The sequence below is a fragment of the Oryx dammah genome, unplaced genomic scaffold (assembly GCF_014754425.2).
Source record: "Oryx dammah isolate SB20612 unplaced genomic scaffold, SCBI_Odam_1.1 HiC_scaffold_3, whole genome shotgun sequence".
Lineage (NCBI taxonomy): Eukaryota > Metazoa > Chordata > Mammalia > Artiodactyla > Bovidae > Oryx > Oryx dammah.
The window spans coordinates 29,091,093-29,104,742 of record NW_024070187.1 but is presented as its reverse complement, the minus strand read 5'-3'; the positions used below and the strand labels follow the sequence as shown (position 1 = coordinate 29,104,742).

Here is a 13,650-nt window from a genome sequence, read left to right as displayed (position 1 = left end):
CTAGCCGCCTCTGTCCCTGGGATTCTCCAGGCAAGAATACTGGAGTGGGCTGCCATTTCCTTCTCCAGTGCATGAAAGTGAAAAGTGAAAGTAAAGTCGCTCAGTTGTGCCCGACTCTTAGTGACCCCATGGACTGCAGCCTACCAGGCTCCTCCATCCATGGGATTTTCCAGGCAAGAGTACTGGAGTGGGTTGCCATTGCCTTCTCTGGCATATACCTATCCATCCCAGATCATACTATGGTGCATTGTAGCTGGGATCATAGAAAACTTAGCAAGTAAACAATTTAAATTAATGTCTTAGATTTTTCTTGTGGAAAAGTATGAATATTTTTTTGTTGCAGAGAGGTTGAGGGTGAAAAATGAAAGGATTTTAGTTACAAAATACATTTTGTAAGTTCTCCGAGGATGTGAGATGGAAATAAAGGTTGATAAAATAGTAATGTAAAATTTTCAGCTTGAAAGAAGAGTCTATTCGTGTATTTTTAAATGCATAACAATTTTATGACTCTGAATTTAGGTTCTATTGCATATTCTTAAAATAGTTGATAGAAGTTTTATTTTAACATGTTTAAAATGTCAGTATTTCCAATAGAGTGGAAATTAAATTCTTTTCAAGTACATATTTTACCACAGGTGAAAAATTGTAGGCATTAACTTGATAATGTGTTAATGGTTACATATTTTTCAAAATTCTTTTAAGGGTCTGTGAATAAAAATAGTTGAAGACTACTCACCTACTATATAAAACCCAGTTTTTTAACCTGGTATATATAACCCTTCATCACCTTTCTCCTTCTACTCCTTTTTTTTTTCTTTTTGTCATTTAACCATTTCCTGCTTTACATTCTGTGTTCCAGTAAAAGAAAACTTAGAAATTCCGTATCATTTTTTCCTTGCCTCCTTGTTTTTATTGTGTTATTCTTTCTCATTTTTGTCTCATTGCTGTCTACTCATTCTTTTTTTTTTAAATTTTTTATTGGAGTGTATCTGATTTAGAATGTTGTTAGTTTCAGGTGTACAACAAAGGAAATCAGTTATACGTGTACATATATCCACTCTTTCCTATGCTATACACTATGTTCTTATTAGTTTATCTATTTTATATGTAGTAGTGAGTATGTGTCAGTCCTAATCTCATCATTTATCCCCCCTTGCTTTTCCTCCGGGTAACCATAAGTTTTTTTGCTGCATCTGTGACTCTATTTCTCTTTTGTAATTAAGTTTATTTGTACTTTTTTTTTTTTTAGATTCCACATGTAAGTGATAATAACATTTATTTTTGTCTGTCTGACTGTACTCAGTGTGACTATCTCTTGGTCCATCTGTGTTGCGGCAAATGACATCATTTCATTCTTTTTGTGGCTGAATAATATTCCATTTATATATGTACCACATCTTCTTTGTCCATTCACCTGTTGGTGGACATTTAGGTTTCTTCCATGTCCTGGCTATCATAAATAGTGCTGCAGTGAACATTAGGGTGCTTGTCCCTTTTTGAATTATGGTTTTCTCCAGGTTTTTGCCTAGGAGTAAGATTGCTGGATTATATAGTAGCTATCTTTTCAGTTTTTTAAGGACCCTCTTTATTGTTCTCCTTCGTGCCGATACCAATAGCATTGGTATATATACATTGGGAATATACAGTCCTATCCCCAGTGCAAGGGTTCCCTTTTCTCCATATCATCTCTAGCATTTATTGTTTGTAGATTTTTTTCACAATGGCCGGTCTGACTTGTGTGAAGTGATACTTCATTGTAGTTTTGATTTGCATTTCTCTAAAAGTTAGTGACGTTGAGCATCTTTTCATGTAATTTTTGGCTATCTATATGTCTTCTTTGGAAAAATACCTGTTTCAGTCTTCCACCCATTTTTTGATTGGATTTATTTATTTATTTATTTTTATGTTAAGCTGCATAAGCTGTTTGTATATTTTGGAGATTAATCCCTTGTCAATTGCTTCATTTGTAAATATTTTCTTCCATTTCGAGTGTTGTCTTTTCTTTTTGTTTGTGGTTTCCCTTGTTGTGCAGATCTTTTATGTTTAATTAGACCTTGTTTGTTTTATTTTTGTTTTTATTTCCATTAGTCTAGGAGGTGGATTGAAAAAGATCTTTGTACTGTTTGTCAAGTAGTGTTCTGCCTGTGTTCTCCTTTGATAGTTTTATAGTATCTGGCCTTTCTTTAAAGACTTATTTAGGACTTTAATCCATTTTGAGTTTATTTTTGTATATGGCATTAGTGACTCTTCTAATTTCATTTTTTTACATGTAGCTGTCCAGTTTTCCCAGCACTGTTTATTGGAGAGACTGTCTATTCTCCATTGTACATTCTTGTCTCCTTTGTCATACATTAGGTGACCGTAGGTGTGTGGGTTTATCTCTGGACTTTCTATTTTGTTCCATGGATCTATATTTCTGTTTTTGTGCCAGTACCATACAGTTTTGATAACTGTAGTTTTGTGCTATAGTCTGAATTCAGAGATCTGATTCCTCTGGCTTCATTTTTCTTTCTTCAGTTTGCTTTGGCTATTTGGGGTATTTTGTGTTTCCATACAAATTAAAAGTTTTTTGTTCTAATTTTATGAAAAATGCCATTGGTAATTTGACAGGGATTGAATTGAATCTGTACATTGTTTTGAATAGTAGAGTCATTTTGACAGTATTGATTCTCCTAATCAAAAAATGTTGTATATCTCTCTATCAGTTTGTGTCACCTTTAAAGTCTTGATTGAGGAATTTCCTGTGTCCCCTCACTTCATCCTGGCTCAGATTCTCATGTGCCAGGCACCCTTGCTGCCCTCCTAGTTTGCACCACTGTATTAACATGCTGTTTTGTCATTATTCCCCACCCCCCCCGACCAACCCCCGCCATGAGATTGGACTGAAAAGTCTCAGAGTAGGAACCGTGTTTCATCTTGGGCTCCTCAGTACCTAACCAAGGGGCACCTAACTCCTCAGCACCTAACATACACCCCTCCTGGTATTAAGTCAATTTATTGGGCAAATATTGATTATTAAATGAAGCAAGAAAAAGTAGATTTCAACCATTAGAAAGCCAATTCTTGTATATAACTTTTTGGTAGACGTAGTCAATTACACTGTTAAAGACTATTTTTGTTTTATGCTGGTTATTTCTCTAGCTGTAATGTTTACATTTACTGATAAGGCTTTTGGTAAGATTTCATATGAAAATCAGGTTTGAATCTAAAAATGAATTTAGGAACCTTTTTTGTAGTAGAAGGAGCACAACTTTGTGAGCAATAGAGCAAGGGCTTCTGGTTTCGGCCCTGCCACAAACTTGCCATGTGATGTGTAAATTAACCAACCTGGAGGTGACTTTTCTCATCTATTAAATGAGTAAGTGACCAGATATTTCTTAAATTTCCTTTACTCTTTATTTAATCAATATGACATTTCAATTAGGTAAACGTATGATTAGTCTTGACAAGAAGAATAAAAATATATGCTTAATTTATTTTCTAATTATTCATACTGTGGACACTATATGTGGTACAGTAGATGATGGTGACCTTGTTTATATCACCTACAAATTATATAGTCATGGCTTAGATTTTATCCTTAATTAAAAAAAATAAAATTTAAATTGTCATCATTGCAAATCTAGAAGTATTTCATGTCATATGTTGATTCATATAATTTCCAGATTATATTTTAGCCTCTTTCAGAAAGTGCTTAATTTGATCTGATTAATATTATACTTTCCTGTGCACTTCAATCAGTCTAGAAATGAATTTATTCATGTTGAAACATTTCTTTGTGGTCAGTTAGTCAGTCAGTGCAGCCTTATTCAATGAGGAGCAATATTAAGAACAATTGCAAAAATGCTCTCCTATGTCTTTTGGTTATTCATAGTCTGTAGTAATTCAGTTTTATAAAGCTTGATTAAATGACATTAAGGTATGACTTTTATAAAGGGTTTGAAATTATATTGTTTGGCCAAAACAAAAGCAGTGTTTCCTTTCTTGGCTTCCACTGCATCCAGCCCCCCTTTCCTCCACCTGCTTGAGGAAAACTATTTCTTCAGACAAATCTCATAATTGCCCTTCTGTGCCTGATTTGGGCCTCAGGAAAGGCCCATAGCATCTGTAAAGCTGGCAGAAAAATGGTGTTTCCAGGCAGGCACAGGGTTGCTGGGTAGTGAGCCAATCCACAGCTTTGTCTGAGCAGCTGAGAACTTTGCCGGAGTATTACCACGGTGTTCAGTAACACGGACCTGTGCCACGAGCAAGTAAGGCACTGAGCAAGTGTCAGGGTCAATATTTATAGACCACTACGTAGCTGACTTGCAGAGAGAGAAAACGAGAGAGAAACACGCACACAGAGGGCAGGGAAAGAAAGACTGTACTGGAGGGAACTTTAATTTCCCAGGTTTTTTTCTTAAAACATTCTTTTTGATTGTCAGGTTCAAACTTCTGCTGAATCACAAGCATTTTCCGTTGAGCTATGACAAGAGAGGATACAAAAAGTTAAACAAGCAAGCCTGTCATACGTAGAAGGTAAGTAATTAGCCAGCTCAGTCTTGCTTTTGCTCGTAAACTCCATCTCCCTTTTGGCTGCTCTACATCAGTAAGCAAAGGGCTGTGTGACATGTTAAAGCTAATGAGGAAAGGCTGCCTGCTGGTTGAGAGTGTTCTTGGTGGCAGTGTATTTTTGTGTTCTGCTCTTAAAGAATGTTGTGTAGGTTCAAAATACACTACAGAGTCGTGGGTGGTGGGAATGGCTCTTGAACACTTATTCCGTGATGTGTCCTGTCAGTAAATTTCTTTGTCTTCGTTCTCTCAGACTTGAAGTCTTCTGATTGGTAAATTTGTGTTTACTTTTTATATTGGTATTAAAACATGATTATTAGTAAGTTTATAGTGGATGCTGGTTTAGAAATGGAATAGGGGAAAAATTCAGATGAGTGGGTGAAGATGTTGTTGACTCTGTGAAAATGTGTAGACTGTGAATGTGAGATACATAAGGTCTTTGTGAAAGAAATCCAGTGTCCATTCATCAGTGCATTAAAATGAAATAATGACTACTTCTGGGAACAGAGAAAAGCAGGAGTGATGAAAAGTCAGAACAGGCTTCTTAATCCAAGATGCAAAGGACTCAGTGTTTACGAGAATTTCTCTGCTTATCTAAGTGACCTGCTAGATTGGGTCCTCATAAAATGTGGTTCTTTACTAAAGACATTAAGTTAACATCCCCTGCTCCACATCATTGTTTTTTCTTTCTTTCCCCCTTTCATCACAGGTAGCACTCTGACCCATGATTCTCTATGTGACTATAGTGCTTTTGTATATTCACTTATCATCATTGTTTTGCATAACCCAGATTGACATTAAAAGCAGTGTTGCTAAAAGGGACAGAAAGTACTTGGTTTCTATGTGTTTCCTGTTTTAGGACACCCATGAATTGATACACTTGTGTTTTATGTCTGCTGCACATGATTTGGAAAGTAATATGTTGCTTTACTGTAGGTTTGGCATTAACTAGATGAAATTTGTCAACCGACAGATTGAAAATTTCCCTGTAGGTTTTTTAGTTGTGGAATAACACTAGTGTGGTATTTAAAAATTTTAGGTTGGGTGATAGATGGTGATTACAGTTCCAAAGATTTTTTTGTATTACATAGTTAAGTTAAAAACAAAAATAACATGAGTGCTGCAGTAGAGCTTAAACTGCAGACCAATAGAGATACAAGAAAAAGCTAATACTCTGGATAGGCTTTGTATTAGAGTTAATATTCAGGAACCAACTCATTCTAAAACTGGATAAACTTATATCCAAAACAGTAGGTGGAATATCTTAAGTAAGTATCTTAAAATGAAGCCAATAGTTGTAGAATATCATTGCTGTTGAATCACATAAAAATTAAAAATAATGCAAAATGCTTCAAAATCAGTTTTACTAATTCAGATGTGCTTTAAGGCTAATCTGATATCTAAAGTTAAACTGTATTTGACTTTCATTTAGTGCTTGTTTTAGCCTCTGCATCAAGCATCTTTTTTTTTTTTTTTTTTTACTTTTTAAGGTATTGGCTACCCTTTTATTAATGGGTTTATGTAGACTTTTGTTTATTTTGAAAATGCAACCATGGTTGATTTAGAATGGGTGTTTCTCAAAATTTTCTTTGCTAATACCTTTGGGTAATAACTCTTGATCAAGATTATAATTTCAGGTCTTTAATATCTTTTACTGATTCATTTTATATGTTACATAAATAACATATTCAATCAGTGATAATTGACTTCTTAGGCCTTTTAAAATTTGTTTTATTTTTATTTGTTCTGGTATCTTGTTTCTGAAGTACCCTATGGAAACTTTGGTCAGAAAGCAAGCTAACAAAATTACTACAATAAAATAAAGTTTTCCCTTTAATCAAAAGAGGAAATAGAAAAGTGTGGTATAGATTGACAGTGTCTAAGATGAGATGTGTATTGGTTGAAGGCTGGTTGAGCATTTTAAAATTTGAAACACTATCTCAATATTATTTTTTACTTTAATGTCAACCCTAATATTGCTTATTTATCATATTTGTAAATAACATTTCATAGTTAAGTAAAATTGTTAGTCACTCAGTCGTGTCCAACTCTGCGACTCCATGGACTATAGCCCACCAGGCTCCTCTGTCCATGGAATTCTCCAGGCGAGAATACTGGAGTGGTTAGCCATTCCCTTCTCCAGGGGATCTTCCTGACCCATGGATTGAACCCAGGTCTCCCACATTGCAGGTAGATTCTTTACCATCTGAGCCACCAGCCACCATGAAATGGGGAAACATTTCATACATAGACATATTATAAAAATGGATAGGATCTTTTGTATCATGTTTTAACTATCTGTTGAAGTAAAGTTAGTGAATTTAGCTTAAAATGTTAATGTTAGCCTCCTGTCACTGCCCCTAAGTCATTTGCTGTACTCCTAGTCCATATGCTATACTACTTTTAGAGGGATCCATCTCCCACCATGATGAACTCTCTACTTTCTTACTAAAGCCCTCTCATCCCTGGCCCTCTTTTGCTCATAGATAGAGGTCATGCTTCTTGGCATAATGAGTCCCTTCTTGAAGAGTCCCTTCTGATCTGGCTGCTACTTTTGTCCTATATTCATCTTTTGCTGTTTGTTGTGGGCTGTTTTCCACATCTCTCTTTTCTCCGTGAGAGTATTCCTTCTCCCTCTGCTTTATGCGCCAACATTATTGGAATATCTTGTATTTCTAAAGCAATCCATGCTGTTTTACTCCTTTCTGGAATTGTTTATGTTGCTTCTTCTGTCATGAAACACCCTCTTCCGGGTCTTTGCCTTTCAACCTTAATGAAGTTATCCCTTCCCAGATGCCCTGCTGGTCCACTGTAAGCCTCTATGGTCTGGTCTCCTGTGCAGACCATGGCCTCAGCACTTCTGCAATGTCAATGATACAATGTTTTTGTCTTCCCATATGAGTTTGTGAGCTATGTATGTAGCCATGTTTTAAAATTTTATTTATTTAATTTTTGTAGCAGAATTAAAGTTTATTCCACTTTTTCTTACAGCACAAAACTTAAAAACAGTATTATTTAGCATTTAATGTACATGAACTAAGAAAATATGAGAAACCCAGCTGTCAAATGTATTACATTGTGGAAAAAATGATCTCAAATATATAAAAATGCACAAAGCATTAGTCTTCCTCCATTACTACTTAGAAAGATATGATTGTTTCTCAGTTTACAAAGAAGAATCAGGACAGTTTAAATTATTAAAAATTTTGCATACAGAACACTGCAGTTGTTTATGTAGGAGGGCATTCTCACCAGCTTCTTCTATACACAATTGAATATATAATTTTGTATGATTTTAAAATGAATTATTTTGTGTTCTTCCAAGACCTAACATAAAAGAGATACTCAAGAACTTGAACTAAGGAAAAACTTTATCAAATTTATTTTAAACCCACTTTTATTTATAGAGTTTATTTTAATGTAGTTTAAAACCTTGGTTAACTGGATTGAAAGAAAAACCTCTTATGAAGTTGGTAAATGCTTTTGAAACAGTAGCAATACTTAAATTTGTTTCTCTACCAGCAATTATAGTAGGGCATATTCATCCATGCAAGTAGATATTTTTTGAACTAATAACCTATTTGAATGACATTCAAAATTATCTTGGTTAGCTTATACAAATTCAGGATAATAGTCTGCCTGCAGATATTTAATTAATTTCATGAAATCTATCAACAAAATCAGCTAGTTCCTGCACTTCTATGAATTGCTGTGATAAATTAACTGATATTGTGGCAAATTAAAGACAGAGTTATACCTTCCAAAAGGTCCAGAGAGAGTTTCAGGAGAGAATGGGTCCATCCTCATGTATGTTAAAAGATTACAGAGTGGAATGACTCTTCAATGTTACCAATAAAGTTATACCTCCTAATTTTATTTCCTCTTGTAGAGAAAGTTAAGGATTTAAGGAAGTAATAAAAAATCATGACTTAAAATTTCTCTGAACTGAAAGGTGATACTTCATTTCAGTCAGAAGAATTTGCCCCTCAAAATAGAAATGTTCAAAGAAAAGGATGGCAATGTTTAAAAAGGTAGTTGAAAAATAGCATCTGTTTCTTTGAGATCAGATAGTGAATAACATTTTATTTTCTCTTTAATTGTGTTTTATTTCCCCACCATACACAAAATATTTACTTTGTATGTGAAATAATTTGTGTGCCAGAATCAAGGTATAGCTTTATGCACTATTTAGAATAATTCAACACTTTCTTTATTTTGGTTATTTTTACTTCTCTGTGTACTCTACTAGTGGTTTCCACTGCAGTTGAAGTCTTATAAACCTCTCCCAGCCGGTGAATATGACTCTTCCATTTGTTTAACCTTGAATTGTATCTGTCTTAGAAATGAAAACAAGACTGGGTATTTTCACAGGAAATATTGGTAGCTTTTTAATTTGCTTAAAATGGACTATAATTCAATCTGTAATTTTTCTTCATATTTATTTTGCCCACACAACTATCTTGTAGTTAATTAAATAGGTATGATAGGTGTCTTATCAAAGAGTTATGGGTGCAAATTTATGTATCTTACTGACTTATTAAGTGATATAAACATTGTAAAATGGGAAGAGCAGAAGTTATTGTGATCATGGATTTAGGAATGTACCTTGTTTCCATCAGCCAGTGATGAGAAAAACCTGAGTTTGCCTCAATATTAAAAATTACAGCAAAAACAAATGAAGGCAAAGAATATCCCATTACTACCACCAGCAAGAAGTCAAAAAAGCATACAAAATTTTGCTAAAACAATTAAACTTTTATTCTTGTTAGCAGGTTAGCTTGCTAGTCCTTTTCTTTCTATAGCTATGCATGGCATAGAATTCACTGAATGTGAGAGGAGAAAAATGAATTAATCATGGAAGTAGAAACTTCAAAAGCTGCTTCTTTAACAGTTTTATTTTATAGATACGGGCAAATGTTATACAAAGTGGCAGTGTAACTTGCCAACATCAGCTTTTAAAGTAGCTAGTTAGGATTTTGATAAAAAAAAAAATGTAGGGCCAGTATTTTATCATTGTGACTTTCCTTATCTGTTTATAATTGCCCGTTTTATTCTGTGTATTGCATGTAAAGCCTAATTTGTTATATCTCTGAGTTTTATCATGTATTCAAACTCCTTTGCATTATTTCACAATTCCTGAAAGTTAAAGCCAGTAATCATTGCTCCCAACTGAGATGGAGGCCTTTTCTACTCATAATCATAGTTAAACATATTTATTTTTAAATAACAGAAACTCTTTTTTGGCTTGCCTGATTTCTCCCACTCTCTTTGTTAGTACAGTTAGATTTATGCCCTCACAAACATTCTCTTTTGCAGTAGGATATGGCAGATAGTCCTGAAGCAAGACAGAAACTGCAGAAACAAATTTAATACTTTCATTATATCTAAGCTTCTAATAGGGAATATATAGTTATATATTGTTTTATAGCTTTAAGATGACCATTGTATTTACAGCTGGAAAATTATTGAAAGTGAAAATCGAAGAACCAAATGTTCTTTTCTATATTATATAGACTTTCATCTTAGAGTCTTAAAAAATGTAAATAAAGGGTCAGAGAGGAGTAAAACAAGCTTATTTTGTACATCTCATCTTCTTTTAAGACTTTGCTTCTCTATTCCTGTCCCCACCATCCCCAAAGGAACTGGAGCCCTTCAATTCTTTCCATTCTCATTTCTGGAAACAATTGCTTGTACTGAAAGATGAAAATGTTTTTGAGCAAGTCGCTGGAGGCTTGTCTCAGCCTCAGCCTATGATGTCTATACCTTCTTCTCTCCTCCTCCCTCAGTTAAGTGACCTGCTCTACCCAACCTTTCCAGTAAATGAAAATAGTCTGACTATTCTCCATTCCTTAGTATATATTTTCATTGGATTGGTACTTTTCATTTTAAAGATGTATTACCTATCTTCTCAAACTCTTGGTGCTCAGAGATTTATAATTTTTATTTATTTATTTATTTTACTTTACAATTCTTTATTGGTTTTGCCATACATTGACATGAATCCACCATGGATGTACATGCGTTCCCAAACATGAACCCCCCTCCCACCCTCCTCCCCACAACATCTCTCTGGGTCATCCCCATATACCAGCCCCAAGCATGCCATGTCCTGCATCGGACATAGACTGGTGATTCAATTCTTACATGATATTATACATGTTTCAATGCCATTCTCCCAAATCATCTCACCCTCTCCCTCTCCCTCTGAGTCCAAAAGTCCGCTATACACATCTGTGTCTTTTTTGCTGTCCTGCATACAGGGTCATCATTGCCATCTTTCTAAATTCTATATATATGTGTTAGTATACTGTATTGGTGTTTTTCTTTCTGGCTTACTTCACTCTGTATAATCGGCTCCAGTTTCATCCATCTCATCAGAACTGATTCAAATGTATTCTTTTTAATGGCTGAGTAATACTCCATTGTGTATATGTACCACGGCTTTCTTATCCATTCATCTGCTGATGGACATCTAGGTTGTTTCCATGTCCTGGCTATTATAAACAGTGCTGCGATGAACATTGGGATACATGTGTCTGTTTCAATTCTGGTTTCCTTAGTGTGTATGCCCAGCAGTGGGATTGCTGGGTCATAAGGCAGTTCTATTTCCAGTTTTTTAAGGAATCTCCACACTGTTCTCCATAGTGGCTGTACTAGTTTGCATTCCCACCAACAGTGTAGGAGGGTTCCCTTCTCTCCACACCCTCTCCAGCATTTATTGCTTGCAGATTTTTGGATCGCAGCCATTCTGACTGGTGTGAAGTGGTACCTCATTGTGGTTTTGATTTGCATTTCTCTAATAATGAGTGATGTTGAGCATCTTTTCATGTGCTTGTTAGCCATCCGTATGTCTTCTTTGGAGAAATGTCTATTTAGTTCTTTGGCCCATTTTTTGATTGGGTCGTTTATTTTTCTGGAATTGAGCTGCAGGAGTTGCTTGTATATTTTTGAGATTAGTTGTTTGTCAGTTGCTTCATTTGCTATTATTTTCTCCCATTCGGAAGGCTGTCTTTTCACTTTGCTTATATTTTCCTTTGTTGTGCAGAAGCTTTTAATTTTAATTAGGTCCCATTTGTTTATTTTTGCTTTTATTTCCAGAATTCTGGGAGGTGGATCATAGAGGATCCTGCTGTGGTTTATGTCGGAGAGTGTTTTGCCTATGTTCTCCTCTAGGAGTTTTATAGTTTCTGGTCTTACATTTAGATCTTTAATCCATTTTGAGTTTATCTTTGTGTATGGTGTTAGAAAGTGATCTAGTTTCATTCTTTTACAAGTGGTTGACCAGTTTTCCCAGCACCACTTGTTAAAGAGATTGTCTTTACTCCATTGTATATTCTTGCCTCCTTTGTCAAAGATAAGGTGTCCATATGTGTGTGGATTTATCTCTGGGCTTTCTATTTTGTTCCATCGATCTATATGTCTGTCTTTGTGCCAATACCATACTGTCTTGATGACTGTGGCTTTGTAGTAGAGCCTGAAGTCAGGCAAGTTGATTCCTCCCGTTCCATTCTTCTTTCTCAAGATTGCTTTGGCTATTCGAGGTTTTTTATATTTCCATACAAATCTTGAAATTATTTGTTCTAGTTCTGTGAAAAATATCGCTGGTAGCTTGATAGGGATTGCATTGAATTTGTAAGTTGCTTTGGGTAGTATACTCATTTTCACTATATTGATTCTTCCGATCCATGAACATGGTATATTTCTCCATCTATTAGTGTCCTCTTTGATTTCTTTCATCAGTGTTTTATAGTTTTCTATATATAGGTCTTTAGTTTCTTTAGGTAGATATATTCCGAAGTATTTTATTCTTTTTGTTGCAATGGTGAATGGAATTGTTTCCTTAATTTCTTTTTCTACTTTCTCATTATTAGTGTATAGGAATGCAAGGGATTTCTGAGTGTTGATTTTATATCCTGCAACTTTACTATATTCATTGATTAGCTCTAGTAATTTTCTGGTGGAGTCTTTAGGGTTTTCTATGTAGAGGATCATGTCATCTGCAAACAGTGAGAGTTTTACTTCTTCTTTTCCAATTTGGATTCCTTTTATTTCTTTTTCTGCTCTGATTGCTGTGGCTAAAACTTCCAGAACTATGTTGAATAGTAGCGGTGAAAGTGGGCACCCTTGTCTTGTTCCTGACTTGAGGGGAAATGCTTTCAATTTTTCACCATTGAGGATAATGTTTGCTGTGGGTTTGTCATATATAGCTTTTATTATGTTGAGTTATGTTCCTTCTATTCCTGCTTTCTGGAGAGTTTTTATCATAAATGGATGTTGAATTTTGTCAAAGGCCTTCTCTGCATCTATTGAGATAATCATATGGCTTTTAGTTTTCAATTTGTTAATGTGGTGAATTAATTTCAAAATCTTTTCTAATATGATAGAGGAAGGTGATATTTATGTTTTTAATTACTAGTAAACTTGAGTCTTAAGGGGTTATTAGTTATTAGCATTATATTTTTATCTTTTATCTATTTATATAGATTTTTTTTTCCAGAGGCTGTATTTCTCTTATTGGTTTAAAAAGTTTTTTTTTTTTTTAAGTCAAAAAATCTTGGTTCTTTAAAGCCCTGTTAGTTGTAACAGTTTTCATAAGCTTCTGATCACTTTAAAATTTTGTTTTCTGTGATTTGAAATAGGTGTATTGGAAATACCTTTATTAATCCTAATCAGTATTTTCTTCATCTCCTTTGACGCTTATAATGTTGTTTACAATCCAAATATATGAAAACTATTTTTTACTATTTTTATGGTTTGTTGTTGTTCAGTCTCCCAGTCATGTCTGACTCTTTGCAGCCCCATGGACTGCAGCATGCCAGGCCTTTCTGTCCCTCACCATTTCCTGAAGTTTGCCCAAGTTCATGTCCATTGCATTGGTGATGTCATCCCTCCATCTCATCCTATGATACCCTCTTCTCCTCTGCCCTCAATCTTTCCCAGCATCAGGGACTTTTCCAGTGAGTCACCTGTTTGCATTAGATGACCAAAATCCTGGAGTTTCAACTTCAGCATTAGTTCTTCCAATGAGTATTCATGGTTGATTTCCCTTAAGATTGACTGGTTTGATCTCCTTGTTATCCTAGGGACTCTCAGGAGTCT

At 34.8% G+C, this 13,650-nt stretch overlaps 1 protein-coding gene across 2 annotated transcripts in view; it reads left to right on the top strand.

Moving 5' to 3' along the window:
* The window catches only part of BMPR1B (bone morphogenetic protein receptor type 1B), a 229,985-nt gene that overhangs the window by 54,397 nt on the left and 161,938 nt on the right, over nt 1-13,650 (top strand). The window contains exon 2 of one of the 2 annotated variants that reach the window (XM_040237824.1): nt 4,425-4,518. The gene's annotated coding sequence lies outside the window, so the exon portion shown is untranslated. Of the gene's footprint in view, nt 1-4,238; nt 4,519-13,650 lie in introns of those variants that run through there. The other variant, XM_040237825.1, reaches the window with a different exon arrangement.